This window comes from Cavia porcellus, unplaced genomic scaffold (assembly GCF_034190915.1).
Source record: "Cavia porcellus strain 051 isolate PalLab524CR breed Dunkin Hartley unplaced genomic scaffold, mCavPor4.1 scaffold_17, whole genome shotgun sequence".
In the NCBI taxonomy this organism is placed as follows: Eukaryota; Metazoa; Chordata; class Mammalia; order Rodentia; family Caviidae; genus Cavia; species Cavia porcellus.
In genome coordinates this window covers 6,245,185-6,267,695 of record NW_026947500.1, presented here as the reverse complement: position 1 = coordinate 6,267,695, position 22,511 = coordinate 6,245,185, and the positions used below count along the sequence as shown (strand labels likewise).

The 22,511-nt window shown below is 33.7% G+C and overlaps 1 protein-coding gene across 10 annotated transcripts in view; it reads right to left on the bottom strand.

Moving 5' to 3' along the window:
- Positions 1-22,511, bottom strand: part of Nlgn1 (neuroligin 1) — an 816,885-nt gene that overhangs the window by 727,611 nt on the left and 66,763 nt on the right. Inside the window, exon 2 of one of the 10 annotated variants that reach the window (XM_063229020.1) lies at positions 15,184-15,301. The exons of the other annotated variants lie outside the window; for them this stretch is intronic. The gene's annotated coding sequence lies outside the window, so the exon portion shown is untranslated. The remainder of the gene's footprint in view (positions 1-15,183; positions 15,302-22,511) is intronic. 10 annotated transcript variants of the gene reach the window in all.

The window sequence follows — 22,511 nt, the reverse complement described above, 5'->3', positions numbered from 1 at the left end:
GATCTAAGTCTTCAAACTAGGGATCAACTTCAAATGTTCATGTGTGGCATTTTAGACCATTCTGCCTTAGGCTCTCAAAAGACTGGTGTTAATTTCATTATATATAATTAATTCATTCCACCTCAAAAAGTTACCAAAGTTCTAGCATTTCTGGCAATGCTGAACAATCCAAGTTCAACATCATGAGACTCAAGGCAAACTCTTACCCTGAAGAAGTCGAAAGAATGTTTAAACAACACAGTGGCACAGAGTAAATATTCTCACTCTTAAAAGGAGGAACAGGGAAACTGAAGCAATAGGAACAAAGTAAGCCTGAAACACAGCAAAGCAATGATTAAACCCAAGTCGGGATGTGTTGAGATATAAATTCCAAAGGCCTTGGTCAGGTCTGCCCTCCGGCTTCGCAGGGGGCAGCTCATGTGTTTTCGCCATGGGATGGCTGCTCACTGTCTTGGTTTTTGCTCATTTCCCATTTCTAGCATTTCTGACTTCCTGGGATCTGCACTGTACTTTTAGCTACACTCTCAAAGCTTCACAGACTGTTCTTTCAGGAGCACACTGACTAGCCTCCCAGGCCTTCTTCTGAGATCTAGTGGAAACCTTCATAGCTTAACAACTCTTGCATTGGGCGTACATGAAAAATCAGCACAATGTAAGTGATGCTGAGATCTAAAGCCACCTGAAGCAGTAGCCTGGACCCTTGGACAACGGATGCTACTGGTTGTAAGTACTTACATGAGTAAAATTTTGAGAACTACTTCTCTAGGCTGCCCTTAAGGAGCAGGGTTCTCTGTGGCTCTCTTCTTAATAAAGTCATTCAAAGGAGTCTACCCTTTTATATATTTGAGTCTGTGAATGGTGAGGTTTGGTCAGTTCCTGAGATAGCTCTGAGCTCTTTTCGATTGTCCTGATGCAAAGTACTTGACTTCCTTTTAATGCTATGCATTCTAGAAACCACACTGGCCTTTCTGTCCTCAGTTCCACCTTTATAGGTGCACCTTCTATACTTCCAAGGCTCACATTTTTCCAAGTTGTTCAATTTACTTTAGTCACTGATTGTTCACCGTAGATATGGCTAAAAGTAGTCAGTAGTGTCCACACCCAGCCTGCATGTTGAACCAATTTGATATTTTTGCCCCCAGATCAATTAGTCTACTGCTCTTAATTTCAATTTCCCATAGAATACTGGGACATAAGCAAAATATAGACAAGTTCCTATCCCTAATACAAGGTTTATTACTTGTAGTCCATCTTAGCCATAATATAGGGTCTATCATCTGCAGTCCATCCTACATATAAGTCTTCATTCCCAGCTGAAATCCATGAGCTTTAAATTTACTATTAGAATTCTATTGGGATTCTAAACTATTGGGATTTTAAACTCTGTCACCCACCAATTTCTGTCTTGACCATTCTTGAGCTTCTTTAGTCCACATCTCCAAAGCTTGTAAACTCCTCTCATGTTACACTTCCATGTGCTTCTAAACCACAAGGACAAGAGTGGTTATATTATCAACCCCATTCCCTGTACCACTTTCTGGTATTAGCTTTCACCTCACTGGGACAAAACACTCAATATCCACAAACCATCAGTAAAGATTTACTTTAGAAAAGAGTTACAGTGATTACTGACTATAGTGAGTCAGCATTAAGGCATAAATAGCACAATAGAAAGAGGTGATGAAAGACAACTGCTCACATGCTAGAAGACAGAAACGCACAAAGAGAGGAAGGGATGAGGGACAAGACTTAAAGGACATGTCCACCATAACTACTACTAAACACAGGAAACTTTGGAGAACATTTTAGATCTAAATCATAATATCACTCCTTCTAAATACCCCATCCCTCTGCCCTTATTTTGCATGGAACAAATACTGTCAGTACATCATATTTTCCTATTTTTTTAAGTTTTGCCTTTACTGTGTTATTTCTTTTCAGTTGTCCCCTTCTTTCACTTCTAGAATATTTATGTGAGATATGTGAAATGGTGAACAAAAGTTAATTATTACTTTAATTTTATAGTACTTTTCAGTGACATATCAGGTCAATTCTCATCAAAAACTGTGTATAGAGGATTCAAATACAATCTTTCTACCAGCATGATAATTGTTTCCAGTTTTATTACACTTTTCCTCAATCTCCAATTATATTTCCCTCCCCCTTCTTTTACCCACTTCCCAAATAAATCCCGTCCTGACTTCTTTTTCTATTCACTTTACATATGATGATATTATCAATATGTATCTTTTCCCCTTCTTTCATGTGTTATTGTCTATTTTTCTCCTACTCCCTTTTCCTTTTGTCTTCCTGTTCATACCCTCACCTACTTTTCATTGGTACTATTTTGTTGTCTTCCTGTATTATTGAAAAAGTATAAATTTTAAAAGCAAGTTTCAAATTGTATTTGATATATGATTAGTCCTATAGATGTTGATACAACTGATAGTTGTTTTCTCCTGGCAACACAGTGACTGAGAATATTTTGATTATGTTAGCAAGTGCATGAAAACTAAGACATAACCAAAGAAGTCACATCACAAGGAGGTGAAGTCACAAGGAAATATATATGAACTAAAGAGAGCTCCACAGTAACAACAGAGTTTTCTAACCTAACTGATCCTCAATACAAAAGACTACACCTCAATCCTCATTGCAAAAGACTACACCTCTAAGAAAACAGGACAACAAGATAGCACACCAAAAGAAAATAAAACCTCTTAACTTCCTAAAGCTGATCTTCCAAGCAGTGAAGCAGTGATATGAAGGAAGTTTCAGGCAAAGAGTGCAAAAACAAAATGGTTAAAATGTTTGAGGAGATCAAAGAAGAAACAACAAATGCAAAAGATTTCCAGTGAACTCGAAGGGAATATAAATAAGCAGGTAAAAATAATTAATAAGATGTTCAACAAGCTTAAAGACTCATAAACACAGCTGATTGAATTAAAGAATAAAATTCAGAACATGAATGACCACTTAAAATTAAGAATTAGATATTATTATATAAAGTCAAGCATACAAACCCTGGAAATAAAAAAACCCAATTGAAAGTCATGCCAGTAGGCATGAGCAATCAGAAGAGAGAACATCAGAAGTTAAGGACAAGAATAATATAGACATTATTTTCTTCATGAAAAACAACAAGAAATCACAAGAAGCTGATTAAAAAAAGCTACTAGGTGACTCCAAAATAATTAATGCAGGACTTATAGGAATCAAGGAATATGGAAGACCAAGATGACAGATTGGTGAGCAGGAGAAAAGGAGCCTTTGGGTAGCCTGTATCCAAACATTGGAATATAGCAATGTGGGGAAGATAAGAAAGAGGAAGGTGGGTCCTCCAGATCCAGGAAGAACCAAAAGTGAGAAATGAAGCCTACTGAGAGAGTTAAGAGACGAACGTCAATGAAGAAGAAAGAGATAGCTAGCAGCACCTTCTCCCAGGTGCAGGCCTTACTGTGTGCAAGGAGTTCAAACCTGTGAACACATGGTGATGGCTGACAATCACCCAGAGGTCTCCATGGAGAGACTCAACCCTGGAGGGGAGCAGCAGATGTGAAGACTGCACTGGCTGGTGGTAAGTGCTGAAGGATTAGTCTTCCCATGGGAGAGATCAGTTGGCCAAGAGCCATCTTGGAAATAGGCCAGCTGAGAACTCAGAACTCAGAGCTGCTGCTGACTCCATCTCGCAGCTCCTAGCTAGGTTCAGATCCACAGAAAGCACCCAGAGACTGTAAGTTGTCTGATTCTGGTTTTGGCAGAAAATGCAGGCTTGCTGACATTATTCACTGCCCCAGCAAAAAGCTATTTCTGGCTTGCTGGGGTGGATCAGCATGGATCAGAACTCTGTCTCCAGAGGTTGTCTACCAGTGACACCAGAGACAAATCTGGAAGTGGACTTCTCTCTGTCTGTCTGTATGTCTCTCTCTCTTTCTCTCTCTCTCTCTCTCTCTGTCTCTCTCTCTCTCTCTCTCTCTCTCTCTCTGTCTCTGTCTCTGTCTCTCTCTTGTTTTTGTTGTGATACTGGTGGTTTTGTTTTTATTTTTCTCCTAAATTGTTTGATCTTGTTTTAATGAGTGTGAATATGGTATTTAGCTTTTTTGTGGTTGTGGTTCTGTTACGTTATTTTTATCTCTTCCTTCTCCCTTCCCTCCAGTCTTCTGTACCAGTTTTTTCAGTTAGTGTGATCTCCCTTTGTCCTACAACCTTACTTCTAATCTTTTCCTCTTCTTTCATTTTTCTTTTTTCATCTTAATTCATTTTAAATTTATCCCCTAATGGTAAAATTGACATAGTAAGAACTTATATACTGTATATAATTTTCTGGTTCATTTTTTTCTGTTACACAACCACTAATCCAGTTCATAAACTTAAAAGTGGCAAATTAATAGATTAGCTCAGTTTGGAATTTTCTAGGCTGTGCTTGATGCTATTGGTATCACTATAGCCAAAAGTGATATGATTTTTCTAAACAGTTGTTCTTCCTGGTATTCTATGACTGAGCTTGAATAACAGTCATAGAAAATCCTGTGGCATAGTCAAAGAACCAGAGACTGGGCCAAAAGAGCAGGAAATTCTTATCTCCAATAAACTGAACAGATAGGCTCTTCCAACACACTCAAAACACAAAAACCAGCTAAACCTGCATAGAAGAAACACATTTATTTCAAAAAGTAATGCATAGATTGACAGACAAAAGATGGAAAACAATACTCCATGTAACAGAAACCCAGAATAAAGCAGGGGTAGCCTTTCTACTTGAATACAAAGTTAATTTCAAGCCAAGGCTGTAAGGATGATAAAGAAGTTCACCAAATCCTTGTAGGGGAACAATCCCAGAGGAAGAGATAATGATCATAAATGTATATGAAACAAATAATAATCCACACAATTATATAAAACAAATACTAGCAGGCATTAAATAAATAATCACTAATGCAATTGTATTGGAGGATATCAATACTCCACTGTCACAAAAAGATAGATCAACTAGACAAAAAAATGAACAATGAAATATCAGAACAGAACCACACTTTTGAACAAATGAACTTAGTAGATGTTTCTATAGTATTCCACTACACATCACAATGCACATTCTTCTCAAATGCACTTACAATATTCTCCAAAATAGATCACACATTAGCTCATAGAACATGCATAAGTCCATAAAAAAGAACTGAAATATCCCATGCATATCATCAGACCATAGTGAAATGAAATTGCAAATGCATGAAAACTACCAGAATTTTGTAAACAAATGGAAAATAAATAATACCCTCCTGAACAACCAATAGATGCAGAAGAAATTAAAGAAGATATCAGAAAATTTTTACAGTTGGGTGACAACAATACAACTTATCAGACACAATGAAAGCAGTCCTAAGAGAAATTTATAACAATAAATGTCCATATCAGGAAAACAAAGTAATCACATATATACAACTTAATAGTGAACCTCAAACTTCTAGAAACAGAAAAGCAGGCTAAGCCAAAAACTTACAAGGAAGGAAATTATAAAGATCAGAACAGAAATTAATGTACTAGAGACTAAAATATCAAAAAAGAATCAATGAATCAGAGTTGGTTCTTCAAAAGATTAAATAAAATTAATAAATCTTTGTGCAACCTTATAAAAAAAAGAAAGAAAAGACTCAAATTCATGCAATTTGGAACAAAAAGGCTGAAATCACAGTGGACCCTGCAAAAATCCAGAAGAGCATCTATACTTACTTTGAAAACTTGTATTTTAATACAATGGAATGTGGAGGGAAAAAATGGAGAGATTCTTAGATTCATGTAAATTACCAAACCTGAATCAAGAAAATGCAAAAATCCTAAATAAACCAATATCAACAATGAAATCAAAGATGTAATTAACAACAAAGAATGTCCACATTCTGATTGATTCACTACTAAATTCTACAAGAAATCTAGAGAAGGCCCAACACCACCACTTCTTAAATTCTTCTATGAAATTGAAAGGGAAGCAATACTCCCAAATTCTTTCCCAAAATTAAGCATAATCCTGATAGAAAAACCAAGAGAAGGATCCAACCAAGAAAGTGAGTTAGAGGCCAATTTTTCTAATGAACATGGATGCAGAAGATCTCAATAAGATACTGGCAAGCACAATGCAGTAAATCTTCAAGATTATATACCATGACCTAATAAGATTCATCCCAGGGATTCAGGTGTGGTTCAACATATATAAATTAATAAATGTAATATGCCATATTAACAGAGCCAAGATCAGAATCATATAATCATTACAATAGATGCAGAAAAAGCTTTTGACCAAATCCAGCACCCATTCATGATAAAACCCTAGAGAAATCTAGAATAGGTGATCTTTATCTCAATCTGATAAAAACTATCTATGACAAACCAACAGCCAATGTCATACTAAGTGGAAAATAACTGAAAGTTTTCACTCTAAGATCAAGAAAAAGCAAGAATATTTACTGTCTCCACTTCTGCTCAACATACCTTGGAATCTTTAGCCAGAGCAATTAGACAAAAGAAAGAAACAAAATGAATTGAGATAAAAAATGAAGAAGTTAAACTACCATTATTTGCATATGATATGATATCCTACATAGAAGACCCTAAAATCTCCACTAAAAAATTTCTAGATGTAATAAGCAAATTCAACAATAGCTGGATATAAAGTAAACATTAAAAATCAATACCTTCATGTAGATGGGTAACAAACTCACTGAAAGAGAAATCAGGGAAACAATAGCTTTCACAATAGCATGCAAAAAGTGAAACACCTAGGGATCAACCTAATGAGGGATGTAAAAGACCTCTAAAAATGAAAATGACAATATTCTGAAAAAGGAGATTAAAGAGAATATTAGAAAATGGAAAGATAACCCTTGTTCTTGGGTAGGATTAACCAATATAGTGATAATGGTCATATATCCAAAACTGTTGTATAGATTTAATGCACTTTTGATCTAAATTCCAATAGCCTACCTCACAGAATTAGAGAAAACAATCCTAAATTTAATCTGGAATCAGAGGAGACCTGGAGTAGGCAAATTCCGGGCAACAACAGTAAGACAAAGGACATCAAAATCCCGGACTTGAAATTATACTACAAAGCTGCTAAAAAAAAACACGTGATACTGGAAAAAAAAAAGACTCAAAGATCAAGGGAACAGATTAAAAGATGCAAAAACAATTCCAAACATACAAAGCCAATTTATCCTTGACAAAGTTTCCAAATACATTCACAAAAAGGAAGATAGCCTCTTTAATAAATAGTGTTGGAAAAAGTGGTTCTGAGTATGCTGAAGATTAAAACTGGATCCATATCTTTCACCGTGCACTAAACAATATCTAAATATTAAAAGAGAAACGTTACATCTGCTGAAGGACAGATTAGGTAAAACTATTGAAGATCTGGTGTAGGGAAAGACTTTTTGAATAAAACCCTGATCACACAGAAACTATCACAAAGAATTAACAACTGGGATCTCATCTTACTAAAAAGCTTTTGCACAGCAAGAAAAACCACCAACAGAATGAACAGATAACCTACAAATGTGGGAAAAAATATTTGCTAGCTGTTCCTCAAAGGATTACTATCGAGAACATATAAAGAACTGAAAAAAAATCAGATCTCCAAAATTTAGAGACCCAATCCAAAAATAGGCATCTGAGATAAACATGAGCTTCTCAGATGAAATATAAACAGAAAATAAATACATAAATCAATCAGACCCCCCCCAAAAAATCAATAAAGAGTATCAGAATTGAACCACACTACTGGACATGTGATCAACGGAGTGTTTCTCCAGCAATAGCAGAATACAGATCCTTCTCAACAGCACATGAAACTTCCTTCAAAATAGATTGTGTTTTAAACATTAAGCCTGCTTAATTAAATGCAAAAAAATAGAATTTTGTACATTTTATCACATCATAACAGAATAAAACTACAAATCAATAGCAAAAGAAATCACAGAAACTATGTAACACATGAAGATAAAGAAAACCATTCTCAAATTATCAGTAGATCACAGACAAAATCAGAAAACAAATATAAAAGGTCCCAGATTCAAATGATAACACTATAACATACAAAAACCTATAAAAGCAATTATAAGACAGAAGTTTATAACTAAGCAGGCCTACAAATCCCCAGTAAAGAGACTAATGATGCTTCCTCAGACCCAAGAAAACTGAGAGCTATCTAAATCCAAAACTTCTACAAGGAAAGAAATTACATACATCAAAGCAGAAATCAATGAAATTTAAACTAAAAATAAGGATCAATTACTCAGAGAGTTGGTTCTTTGAAAAGATAAATAAGATCAATAAACCCTTGGCCAAATATAAAAAAAACAACTCTCTCAATTCAATTAGAAGTGAGAAAGAAAACTCACAATAGATACCACTGACATTCAGAAGACTATACCAAGTTAAAATAGGAAAATCTAAAACAAACTGATAAATTGTTACACATATGACTTATCAAAGTTGATTTATAATTGTATAGAAACCAAGCATAGACAACTAATAGAAAATGAAAGTAATAAAATAATGAAAGCCCTGCCACATAAACAAAATTTATGACCTGATAGATTCATGACTTTATTTTATGAGAACTTTAGAGACAACATAATGCTAGCACTCTTCAAAGTCTTCTACAAAATAGAATGAGATGAGAATCCGCCAAACTCATTCCTGGAAGCTAGCATTACCCTGATACCAAAAGCAGACAATGACTTAAAAAAAAAGAGATAATGATGTTTCTTTAAGATAGGTACAAAAGCTTTTAAGAGGATACTGCAACAAATTATTAAAATGATCATATGCCATGACCAAGTTGACATTGTTCTAGACTCAAGAATGATATAACTTATACAAATCCATAAATGTAATAAAACATATAACAGAAATATTAAAATCATGTGATCATCTCAATAGATGTGGAAATGAATCTTTTGATAAAATCTAGTATCTATTCATGATAAAAATCTTGACAAAAATAGATCCAGAAAAACCTTTACACTAACTGCTCAAAGCTGTTTATGGCAAACCAAACTGACAACTTCCTACTAAATGGAGACCAATGAAAAGCATTCCTATTAAAATCAGGAACTGGAAAGAGATGTTCACTCTCACTACTTCTTTGCAATAAGTTATGCCAAAGTTTAAGCCAGAGCACTTGGGCAAGTAAAAGAAACTAAAAGTTACAAATAGTAAAGGAAAAAGTCAAGCTACTTGTATTTTCAAATGATACGTTCTTTATTATAGAAGACACAAAAAACTCACCAAAAGATTATACCTAATAAACAAATTCACACAAAAACCAAAAGTGATCCTATATCCCATTAATGAACCTTCTGAAAAAGAAATCTGGAAAATAATCGCATTTATGACAGCTTCAAAAGATTTAAACATTTAAAAATTAATTTAGGAGGGAGTGAAAGATCTCTATAATGAAAACTATAGTACTTGGAAGAAAGAAATTGAAGAGCACATTAATAAAATGAAAGGAAATACCTGGTTCCTAAATATGCAAGATTTGTAATTTCAAAATGGCCATACAAAAAATGCTACACAGCTTTAAAACAATTCCAATAAAAAAAAATTCTTAACAGAAGTACAAAAAATAATGCTAAATTTGTATGGAACCAGAAGAGACTCAAAATAGTGAAAGCAGTCCCAAACAAAAACAGTAAATCAGGAAACATTACAAGATTTCAAGTTACATTGCAATACCAAACCACATCAATAAAAGCAGCACAAAAACAAACATTATGCCAATGAAATAGAATAGAAGACACCTAAATAGGCCCATACATACTTAGTTATCTGATGTTTGACCATAATACTAAAAACCAAAGCTGAAGACAGATAACATCTTTGACAAATGGTACTGGAGAAGCTGATTATCCAAGTAAAAATGAATCAAAGACTTAAATAAAAAAAAATAGTTTGAAAACTATTGAAAATACTCTTGAAAAATATTCTTGAAAGCTATTGAAAAAACTCTTGAAAAATACTCTTGAAAACAGAGGCATACCCAAGGACTTTCTTAAAAGAATTTCAACAATAAGGAGAATAGAAAATGGGATTATTTCAATTAAAGAGCTTCTTCACCACAAAGGGAATAGCCAACACAGAGAGGTGACAACCCATATAAAGGCACAAATTTTGTCAGCTGTTCCTCAGACAAAATCTATTATCTAGCAAATATAAAAACCTTAAAAAATACACCCTCCAAAATAAGTCAATCAAAAATTGAATAGACATTGAAATGAATAAACACATCACAAAAGAAGTACAAATGGTCAATAAGGACATGAAAAAATGTTCAAGATCTTTAGTGATTAAAGCAATGCAAATCAAAAAATCAAAACAATGTTGAGATTCCATTCTACACTAATTAGAATTAGTATGACCAAGAATTGAATAAACATATGCTGGAGAGCATGTGGAAGGAAATAAATACTTCTGCATTCTTAGTGGGAATGCAAAGTATTATGGACCACTACGAAATTCAGCATGGTGATTCCTCACAAAACTAAAAGTAGAAATTCTATACCTGTTCTGGGTTAAAGCCACGGTATTATAATCACACATACCTACTCATGTCCATAGCAGCAGAATTTGCAATACCTAAGTAATGAAAGTAGCCCCAATGCCCATTAACAGTGAATGGATAAAGAAAACATGGTACATATGCAAAATAGTCTACTATTCAGCCACGAAGAAGGATGAACCCAAATCAAGTTTGGAAAATGGATGGATCTTGAAATGATGATGAACAATGCTAAGTGGAAGAAATCACACGTGGAGGGTTAAGTATTACATGGTTTCTCTTATATGAGAAACCCAAAATACAGAGTAAAAAAAGTAATGGGAGAAAGACATAGAGTCAATATGAAATATAAATTGTGTTTCACAGGTTAATAACAAAGTATATTAAAATGAACAGAAATTCTACACATGACATCACTATATGAATTAGTAATACATAAAATTATAGAACATATGGAAAATGTATGCAATAACACCGAAAATCACACCAAAATTGCTGACAGATGTAAAATAAGACCTAAGAAATGTGGAAACCTGCCACATTCATGAATTGAAAGATACCTATTTGCTCAAATTAAGGCATAGATTTAGTGAAATCTCAAATACAATCTGAAATATTTTCTTTAGTAATTTACAGATTATAAAATTTATAGCTATATAAAGGACTTGGAACAGAAAAAAACAATACTGAAAAATAACCTGATTTTAAGACAGTATAAAGTCAGTATCAGATGTGTGTCAAAGCAACACAACGTTAGACATAGACCTATGAAACATAAAAGTGATCCCACGATTTGCACATTTATGATGAATTGATTTTTAGCAAAAGTGACAAAGTAATTTGATTGGAAGAATGGATACTGGAAATGATACTGGAAATTTTGAATCAAAGTAAGTAAAAACCTGACGTAGACTAATTCCTTACAACAAAGAGGAAAAATTCAAAATAATGCTGACATCTGAACATATAATATCAAAAATAAATCCTGCAAAATAAAAAATAAGAAAAAAATACTTCTAATTTTTAATTAGGTACATCTTTTTTAATATTAGACAGTAAACATATATTCAAAAAACAAGTTGTAAATTTAATATTTTAAAAATTAAAATGCTTTGCTTTTTTTAAAACCCCCAGGATATAAACAACAAACCACAGACAGGGAAAAAATACTTTTTTTTTTTTTTTTTTTTTGTCTTTTTCGTTTTAATCAGTACCAGGGATTGAACTCACGACTGCCTGCTTGCAAGGCAGGTGCTTATGCCGCTGAGCTAAATCCCCAGCCCCTGGGAAAAAACACTTATAAAACATATATTTGATAATGAGTTTATATCTAGAATAGGTGAATGACTCTCATGATCAAATAAAAAGATAAAGAACTAATTTTTATAAGGATAAAAATATCTGAAGCAGATATTAAGAGAATAAAACATGTCTAACATCACTGGTGCTCAGAGAAGTGAAAATATTACATTGTTATCACAAAATGCCCTTCAGGGTGACTAAACAAAAAGTTGACAGTGCCAAATATTACCAAGGGTGTAGAACATCCTGAAGACCTATATGTATATATCACAGGAATATAAAACATTGTAACCTTTTAGAAAAGTGTTTACCTATTCCTTATAAATGCAAATACTCATAAAAACCCAGCGTTTGTCCTCCTGTATTTAAGACAAATGAAAACATATACCTATTCAAAGACCTGTATATAAATACTTCTAATAGGGCAAACTTAAGTAAACCAAATTTCTATCAATAGGCAAACGAATGAACACACAGTTGTATCTCTACATAAAAAAATACTATATATTCATGAAACAAACTATGGATGATTGCAACAACATGAATGCATTTCAAAATATACTGTGCTGAATAAAAGAAACTGCTTACAAAAATACAGACTCCATGATTCTAATGACACAACAATACATGTCTTCTAGGAGAATCCATGCTAGCGGGACAGGAGTAGAACCTGAGATCTGGTGACCGACTACCCTGGAGCACAAGAAAATTTAAGCATGAAGGTGATTTTCTCTAATAGGATTGGTCTAGTACACTTAAAATGGTATATTTTCTTGTTTGTAATTCATTTCTCAATAATATTTTTAAAACTCTTTCAATAAATAGGAAACTAGAAAGTTTCCTTAATCTGACAAGATGTCAAATAACTGTGTAGGTAATATTTAGCAGAGAAATGATGAAAAATTTCTCCGTCAAGTTAGGAAAAAGAAATGATACAAACTCTTAATTTATGTTAATTTTTTATTTGAGGCTCTATGCATTTTGATAAAAGAAAGAATTACAACTTATAAATATCAGAAATAAAACCATTTAATTTTTAGACGATGTGAAATTTCATATAGTATCCAAAAGAAAATAAAAAATAAAAAACTTTCTAGAACTAATGAGAAATTTTAAAAATACCAAGTACTACAAAATTAATATTTAAAAAATAAACATTTTATATACCAAAAGCAACCCATTGGAATATGAAATTTTAAAATACATTATGTTTACAACAGTATTGCTAAATATAAAATATTTAGAAACCAATTTAGCCAAAATATATAATACTTATAAATTGAAAACAATAAAACATTTCTGAAGGAAATTAAAGAACATATAAATAGTTATGTCCTTGAGTAGAAGGGTTCGGATTGTTAGTACTGCAATGTCCTCAAAGTGTGAAAGCTTCAATGAAAATTAAAGATATTTCCAAAAGCTATTTGGTAGAAGTAGTTAAACTCTTTACAAAAAAAAAATACGGAATTGCAAAGCATTTAAAATGGTCAAATCAGTTTAATAAAAGAACAAAGCAGATTTATACCATCTGACTACAAGAATTACTATAATCTTACAGTAATCACCATTATACAGGTATCACTTAAGCAACTGAAAAATAGATAAATCAAGTAGAATAACAACCTTAAAAAAAATTCAATTCCTATTTACTTAGTTACCTAGCATTTGACAAACATGTAAAAGTGACCAAGTGAAGTCTTTTAAACAAATGGTGTTAGAGTAACTGAATTTCCATATGGGAACAAATGACTTTTAGCCTATCTCATACTATTAATAAAAATGACTCCAGTCATATATTTAAAACCTAAAATTAAAAGTTAGGGAAACATGAAGATGTGTAATTTACTATTAGTGCAAGTTTTTTAGGCAGATCACAGGAAGCAAACCAAAGGTAAAAGGAAGATATATTAGACCACATCAAATCAAAAAGTTCTACTTATCAAAACCACCATTCAGGGGCTGGGGATTTAGCTCAGCGGCATAAGCGCCTGCCTTGCAAGCAGGCAGTCGTGAGTTCGATCCCTGGTACCGATAAAAACGAAAAAGACAAAAAAAAAAAAAAAAAAAAAAAAAAAACCACCATTCAGAAAACAAATACATTATTTATAAACTTATCAGACTAAAGATTAGTACCCAGGATGCATTAGGGGATACCTATAACTCAGTAATAAAAGAAAGCCAATAAAATAAATGAGCAAAACACAAAACAGCATACATCGTTAAAGTAGATATACAGATGTATGAGAAAAATAAGAAACACTATTCTACTTCAACAACCAGTAGACAAATTGAAAATCAATTCCAATAATTTACCACCAGATAGTGACCAAATGGCTACAAGTGATCGCAACAATTTAAATGTGAGCACACGTGTACACAGAGTAGAAATGCTATTAAGAAAGACCTAAAAGAATTTAAATAATAGGGAACAAGTGCAAAACAAACTACAAAGACATCACAGACAAATCTAAACTGCACATTTTATACAACAAAAAACTTACATGTCAAAATGTAATTATTAAATGTGGAAATAGCTATGTGAAGGTTCATTGTAGTTTTCTTTCAACTTCTATAAATCTACAGAAACTTTCAAAAAAATGTTTAAAAATCATAAGGTAATCACTGCATAAATATTTATATTTTTCAAATAATAATTAAATACACATGTTAAATCTTTATTTGTACTTGTCTGTAGAGTTGTGGTTAACTGTCCAAATTCTTGTGCTTCAACCAGGGATTTAGCCCAGTGGCACAGTGCCTGCCTGGCAAGTGTAAAGTCCTGAGTTTGATTCTTGGTATATTAAAAAAAAAAAAACAAAGCACAAATTCTTGTGCTTAAGTGTTTTAGTTTTAACCTCAGTCATCCACTTACTGGTTGTGTGAATGTGGACAAGATATTTGGCTTCTCTGTGCCTCCATTTCCTTATTTGTAACATATGAGTAATAAAATACTATTTTGATATGATTACTGGTATCATTGATTTTGATTGTACACAGAAACATTTGTAACTTTGTTCAACATGTGTTAAGCATTTAAAACCTGTTAGCCATGATAACTTTATTACACACACACATTAACTCATGTAGCTCACCTATTCTAAAGGGATGTGCAAAATACAAGAATATATAGTAAAGTTATAATGTAGCTGCCTACTGAATTTTATTTGTAGCTTCAACTAAAGAACACAAATTGCAATTTGTTACTATATACCAAAATGATGTTATTTTATATGTTTTGTACCAGAAAACATGCAAAAATGAATCCATTCACTGCTTAGGCAAAATACTCCATCTATTCAGAAGGCAGAGACTGGGGTTCATACCTCATAAACACGCCTGGACTGAATTCTCAAATGACTCAGCAGCTGTGTGACCCAGGGCATGGTATTTAATGTTGCTGAAATTAAATTTCTGCATCTCCAAAATGAAGTTGATAATAGCCTGTAGGCATATATGCAGGAATAAATGAAATTTACCATATGCAAAGCTTTAATGGAAATTATGGCATATAATATAAACACAATAAATGAAGTTGTATTTTGTAGCATAGACCACTGGCAATGATCTACAGTTAGAGGCAGACTAAACGACTCAGGAAAATCTATTGGGAAAGCTCCCAGGAAGATCCTATAAGTGTCATGCTAAAACTAGTACATGTTCCAAATTTTAAGGCTGACACAGAAGGTTGTGTTAGCATGATTTGTTGGCAGTATCATTTCCTTTAATACTTCAGTACACACAGTTCAGTCAGAGGTTGCAAGTTTCTTTTTTGAAAGTCTTCCAATCTATTCTCCATTTCTATTGACCCTCTAATAGAATGAACTATTGCATTTGTAATGTATCTCAATTTAATACATTTTAAAATGATACCTTGAAAATTGTATTTATTATGTAACTATAACTGAGCTAGTGCTGCAATCTCCAATTATTTTAATAGAAATGTGATCCACACATATGAAAACTATTTTTTTTCAGTTTTTATTTTTTATTAGTACATGTTTCTAATACATAATAGTTATATCCTTTATAGGGAGTTGGTACACATACATACAAATCTTAATTATGTTTTTCAACACTTTTTCCTCCTCTCATCCCCCATCGTTTAATTGCATTTCCATATGAGAAAGATCTATCTCCTTATATTATGTTATCTATTTTTTTTTTTTTGCTCTTTATTTATTTTTGGAGCTTTTCTCATAGGAAGGAAATCATGTGTCTATTTAAACTCATGTGTCTGGTTAATTTCCTTTAACATTATGTATACTAAATTAAGCCTTTCTGAGAAAGTAATCAAATACACAAAAAATCTTAAGATAGCAAATGCTATCCCTTATAATATTTGTCTTCTTTGCATTTAAATAGTTTGATTGACCCATAAGAAGCATATATCCAGTAATAGTGTTCATGTAACAATTACCACGCCTAGTTCCCAATCATAAAGAATTAAGCACCATTTCTAACAGGGTTAACATTAAATCTTTGGGCTCATTGAATGATTACATGTGACAGCTCTAACTTACATGAAGGGAATATTGGCAGAGGCAGAGAGATCCATTTCTAATAATTATACAAGTTGACACTCACTGACACCTATCATCTGACAAGCACAGCACCGGACACTTTTCATACATTTTTAAATGATTGCATCACTTATGTGATGTGAATACTGTATACTTGCCACTTTATGTGAAAAACTGAGACCTGGGAAAATACAAGAACGCCTCATATTAAAGTCAGGGATAGAACTGGAACCCTAGTGTGCCTTCCACACTATCTTACCTCCTTCTCATTGAGGAAGAAATGCAGAGATCAAAGAGACCTTTGATAAAGTAAATAATCACTGATTTAGTAAAGGTAGAGCAAGATTAGAGATGAACAACAGTTGAGTGAAAGAATGAATGGTATTTGGTAACTGGTGTTATATAACGGATCAGTGAGCTATTAGTGACAATTTATGATGAGTCCTAAAAATGGCTTCTGTAAGTGATTCTACAGAGAGCTGAAATAAGAGAAAGTCCTGCAAAGCAGTTGAATTTTCACTAGGGACCATTAAAGAAAACAAAAACACCTAGGAACCATCTTAGAGATATAAGTTGGAAGTTCTAAATAAATCAGGAATAAAAATAGTGTAAAATAAAATAAAATAAAGCCTGGGAAAAACACAATTCCTAGGGACACAGAAATAAAAACCAAAAGGAAAATTAAGATAGACAAAAATAAGAGGCTGAGAAGGAAGACAACAGGTGAGAATAACAATCAGGTATTTGAATATGAAACTCAGATGAGATGAAAAGATATCAGTGAAATGAAAGTTAAGCTAGAAATGCATTTACCCGGACGTAATGCTGAGAAATAGAAAGTAGGAAAGAAAACAGAAGGCTCACCTGGTAGGAGTCCCAGAGGAAAGAAGTGAAGAAATTATGAGGGAAGAATGTTCAAAGAGAAATGAAAATAAGAAATTTTCTGTGAAAGATTAAATATACTAATTTTTAAGTTAAAAATTTGAAGTAGAAAAAAACTTTACTCACACCACTCCAAAAAAAAGTCACATAGTGGAGGAAGTGCAAAAGAAAACCCAGGATAAAAGATGATTTTTAAATAATAATTACATATTAGATTACTTTTTAGGAATGGAGATCAAAACAAACCAAGAGAATATAAACTCAGACTCCTCCTCTGAAAAAAATAGGAGTCTTGGAGAATGGGTGAACAGCAAGCAGCAAAGTAAAAAGCCTGTCTGAGAGAAACAGCCCAGAAGCTGGAATACATCGTTCTGGAAAAGGAAAACCAGGAAAGACATAGGTCCCCTTGACCCAGGAAGAAACTAAAGTGAGAACTGAAGCCCACAGAAAGAATTTTAAAAAAGAAAAACTTGAACAGAAGAAGGCGGTAGCTGACGCGCTCTCACCAGAGCCAGTCCCACTGTTGGAACCTGCAGATGCACGGGTGAGGTGCAGCTGGTGGCGGGCAAGCCTGAAGGCCTCGGTGGGAGATGTAAGGGCACAAGGGAGCAGTGGACCAGACAACTACACCGGTTGGCGTGCCGAGCTCACGCGGCTGCGGCTCAGCTAACTGCCCGGGTTCCCGCTGCTTCGACTCCCCAGGGCCGCAGTCCCACCGGGGTACAGGCGCACTGAGGGCCGGATCAGTGAGACCAACAGAAAGCAGAGCTAGCAGGGGACCTGCATTGACCTGTGGTGAGTGTCAGGAATAAAACCTTTCCACAGGAAAGGAAACCATTTCTTGGAACCGGGCAGGAATGGCAGAAAAAAGGTGTTGCAGAGACTTCAGTCAGTCGTTCCCTTTCCAGATGGGATCGGTCAGATGTGCTTGTCCTGGGCCACGCCACTGGCTGGGAAGAAGTAGGGTGTCCCAGACCAATTCCCTAAGGCACAGTGATGGCCTCCGCAGGCTGGCTGACCTGGAGGGGAGGGGCCAGCATAAGCAGTCCCTATTAGCACACTGGAGTAGGCAAGATCACCTAGCCAGCATGCTTCAGAAGAACCAGAATCAACAACAACAAAAAAGGGACTGGGCCCTTCTCTATGGAAGAAACAAAAAATATGAGAACAGGAAACAATAAGAAAAAGCTCCCAGCCCCCAAACCTGAGAACATTAATCCAAGAAAGGTAAATACAAAGGAGAATGAGAACAGCAAGCATGCAATATCAGACACAGCATCAGTGGACATAAAGAAATATCTTCAGGACCTCATAGACGAGTTTAAAAGTGAAATATTTAACCAAGTAAAGCAAGATATAAGTAGATTAATAAAAGAAATGCTAAACACCTCTTAAGAAGACACAGATGGAAGAATGGAGGAACACAAAGAAGAGAAACATTTGATGAAGAATATAAAGAAAATACAGAGTACATGAAGCAAATTCAAAGAGATCACCAGGAAATTAAAAGCTTCATTGAAAGCTGGTAAAACTGCTTGAAAGAAACTAAGGATAGATTATTCAAACTGGAGGACAGGTTTGCAATGTGGGATTATGAAAGGAAAAACTTTTTAAAAATAACAAGGAAACAAGCAAGTAACAAAGCAATACAAAGGCTAGAAGATGACAAAAGGATCTGTAACTTGAGAATAAAGAGTGTGAATGAAGAAGCAGGGGTACAAAAAAAGGAACTACAAAGGTTATTCACAGAAACAATTAAGGAAAACTTCCCAAACATAGGAAAATGAAATGATATTCAGATATATGAGGCATACAGAATTCCAGCCACCTACAACCAAAACAGAGCACACCCAGGCATATAATAATCAAGATCCTAGAAATTCAATATGAGAACAGAATATTAAAAGCTGTTAGAGATAAGACACAGATAATCTATAGAGGAAGGCCCATCAGAATTACAGCAGACTTCTCGGCACAAACCATCAAGTCAAGAAGAACCTGGAGCGAAATATTCCAAGCCCTGAAAGAAAATAACCTCCATCCCAGATTGATATACCCTGAAAAACTGTCTCTAGAAATTAATGGAGAAACAAGATGCTTCCAAGACAAAGAGGAACTGGGGAAATTTGTGACTACCAATCCAACTCTACAGGGAATACTGCAGGGCATTCTAGAGTGAGTGAAAAGTACTGGGATTCCAGGAACAGCGGCAGAGAGGCCTCAATGAATGGAGCAGAAAGTAGAATGAAGACAAGCAGACAACTAATGGCAAACAAAGAGCATAACAGAAATGAGGCAGAGAAGGTTGGTTGTAAACTCTAATATAGATGGCCTTGATACACTAAATTAAAAAAAAGAGAGAATCACAGGTAGAGTAGCTCAGGAGATAGGGTCTACTGAGGTGCTCTTTATAGGAAATATAATTAACCTGAAAAAGGGTGAATGGACTGAAAATCAAATAGGGGAAAACAAGCTCTATGTGACAGGGAGCCAGAGAGTAGTATGGGCAACTAGACCAGTATTTGTGGATAGGTTGGAAAGACAGGCTTTCATAGGTAAAGGAATATAATTAGAGATCAAGTCTTGGAGGGAGAAGGTTTGGAACCACTTAGGTAAATAGCAGGTTGCCCCCCACCAATTTAAAATCAAGGGTCTAGATGAGACCAAAAAATACACAGTGTACCCTGGAGAAGTGAAAGGGAGGAGTGGTCTTTAAAAAGATGGCAGAACATATTGTTAATAGTTTATCAAGAATTAAAACCCATATTACACCACTCTGATTAGACAGAATTTATTCTGTCCCAGTTTGTCTACTTGCATTAGGTTTGAGGGCACAGACAGCTATCCCCAAAACACCAGGATATAGCACAGTAATCATCTCTAATTTCCTATTAACTTAATTTGGAGCCCTGTATGACTTATACTGGTTTATTATGACTGATCTTAGTTAAATCTGATTTGTTTGATTATTGTTTGGTATTGACCGATTTTATTCAAAACTGATATGATTGATTGTATCAAGTCTGAGAGTTTAGGCAATTCCACTGAAGATAACAAGATTCACTACGATACCCATTCTGGCTTGATTACTACCTGTTTTTGAAGGTTTATACTACATACAAAATTGTGTTTTTACTATTAGGTACTGATATATTCAATTATACTATGTCTGATGGTATAGCCAATTCTGTTGAAGATAACAAGAGACAACATAGTAACCATGGTAGAACCCTTGTACAGTGGTCTTATATGTCTTTTTCATTTCATGTGTTTATAGAAATATGTTTTCTTTTTGTCTTGCTTTGTTTTGCTCCTCCCTCTATTATATAGAAAGGATAGAAATACATGTTAAGACTCATGCATGCATAGAACCAATAAACAGTTTATGAGAACTGATCTTATGACACATGATGAAATAAACAAATACTTTGAAGAAAAAGAGACACTACAGTACCCAGTGCTGATCTAGGAGTATCATAATGTAAAACCCAGCAATACTATTATTCTTTGTTCAGAGTGATTTTTGTTGAACAGAACTGGTTGCAGTCTTGCTGTTTGAAACCCCACTTTATATGTTCCACTTTTGTATCTTTGAGTAACTATTTGTAAGAGGACAATATGTAAATATCAATTAGTGATTTCTTACTGTTTATTCTTTCTTTGAAAGTATGTATTATTTCTACCTCCATTTTCTGTTTTGTTTAGTCTTTAAATAAAATTAAAAAAAAAGAGCAAAGGGAGGGAAAGTTGGAAACTACTGTCAATTTCTTATTGTCTTATCTTGAACTCTTGCACTGTTTACACAATTTTATTAGGTTTGGCTTTGTTCTGTCTTTTGTTAGACGTTATGCTTTCAGATGGTAAAGGCAGCTATTTTGAATATAATGGGCAATATTATGGTAATCAGAGTTTCCTATGATATTATTTTGAAGTCTTATAAGCTTTCATTCATTGGCCTGATTTTATTTTGTTTTGTTTGATTTTTGTTATGTGAGATGCTATGAATGCTATTTTGAAGAAAACAAGACATTGTGGTAGGTATTGCTGATTTACTATCATCTTGTCTTGAAGTCCTACTATGCTTTTGTTCTTCTGTTTTGATTGGATCTATCCTGTTGTGTATTATTTGATTTTATTATCTGTGATGTTATAGACAAATTTTTTGAGGAAAATGAGGCATTATAGTAGCCATTGTTCATTTCCTGTTATTTGGTTTTGAAGTCCTATAATGCTTTCATTCTTTTGAATTTTTTTTTTTTACTATATTGTTATGTTTAATATTATTATGTGGGAAGGTATGCTCAACTATTTCAAAGAAAAGAGACATTATGTTAGCTACTCTTGATGTCTGGTTGTTTTGTTATGAAGTGCTGTGTTGCTTGCATTTTCCTGTTCTGATTTGCTTTGTTTCATTCTGTTTTCTTTTGTTTTATTTAAAATTTAAAAAATCTAAAAAAAGAAAAATAATAATCATTTCAAATCTATACTGAAATAAATCATAATTCAAAAGAACTGAAAATATTTTCAGATAGAAACGGGCAAAAGTGTTTCACTCAATTCTCATTGAAAAATATATAATAAAGAATATGTTTTAGGAAAATAGAATTAAATGTGACCCATAACTATGGAAATAAGAAATAATAGCTAGCAAAATGTGAGAAATATGTGGGTATAATTTAAAAGATTTTTAATGCAAGAAATAAGTACACATTTAAAGACTTAAGTTTATTTTTAAACAAATTGAAACAAAAATCCGAAAACAAATTGAGCAAAAAGGTTTAACAATGAAGTGTGTAGTGGTCACAATAAAATAAAATAGTATTCTAAGATATATTTTTTGGTAGAATAAGTGATATTGATTAATGTCAGGCACTATATGGGCAAGCATACTAAAAGAATTAATGTGATACTAAAATAAATACACAATATAAAACATACACAGAAAAACAAAAATGCCATCAAGGGGCTAGGGATTTAGCTCAGCAGCATAAGCGCCTGCCTTGCAAGCAGGCAGTCGTGAGTTCGATCCCTGGTACTGATAAAAAGGAAAAAGACAAAAAAAAAAAAAAGAAAAAAAAAATGCCATCAAACAGAAGGCAAAAGAATAAAAAAATCAAAACTAAACAAACAACAAAATCAAACAAAAACTAGTTTGTGGGAGGTACATAACATGATAAAAAGAAATTGAAATGGATCAGCAGCTAAAATGAATATGTTAACAAATTCATCAACTGTTAAAATTTCTAAAA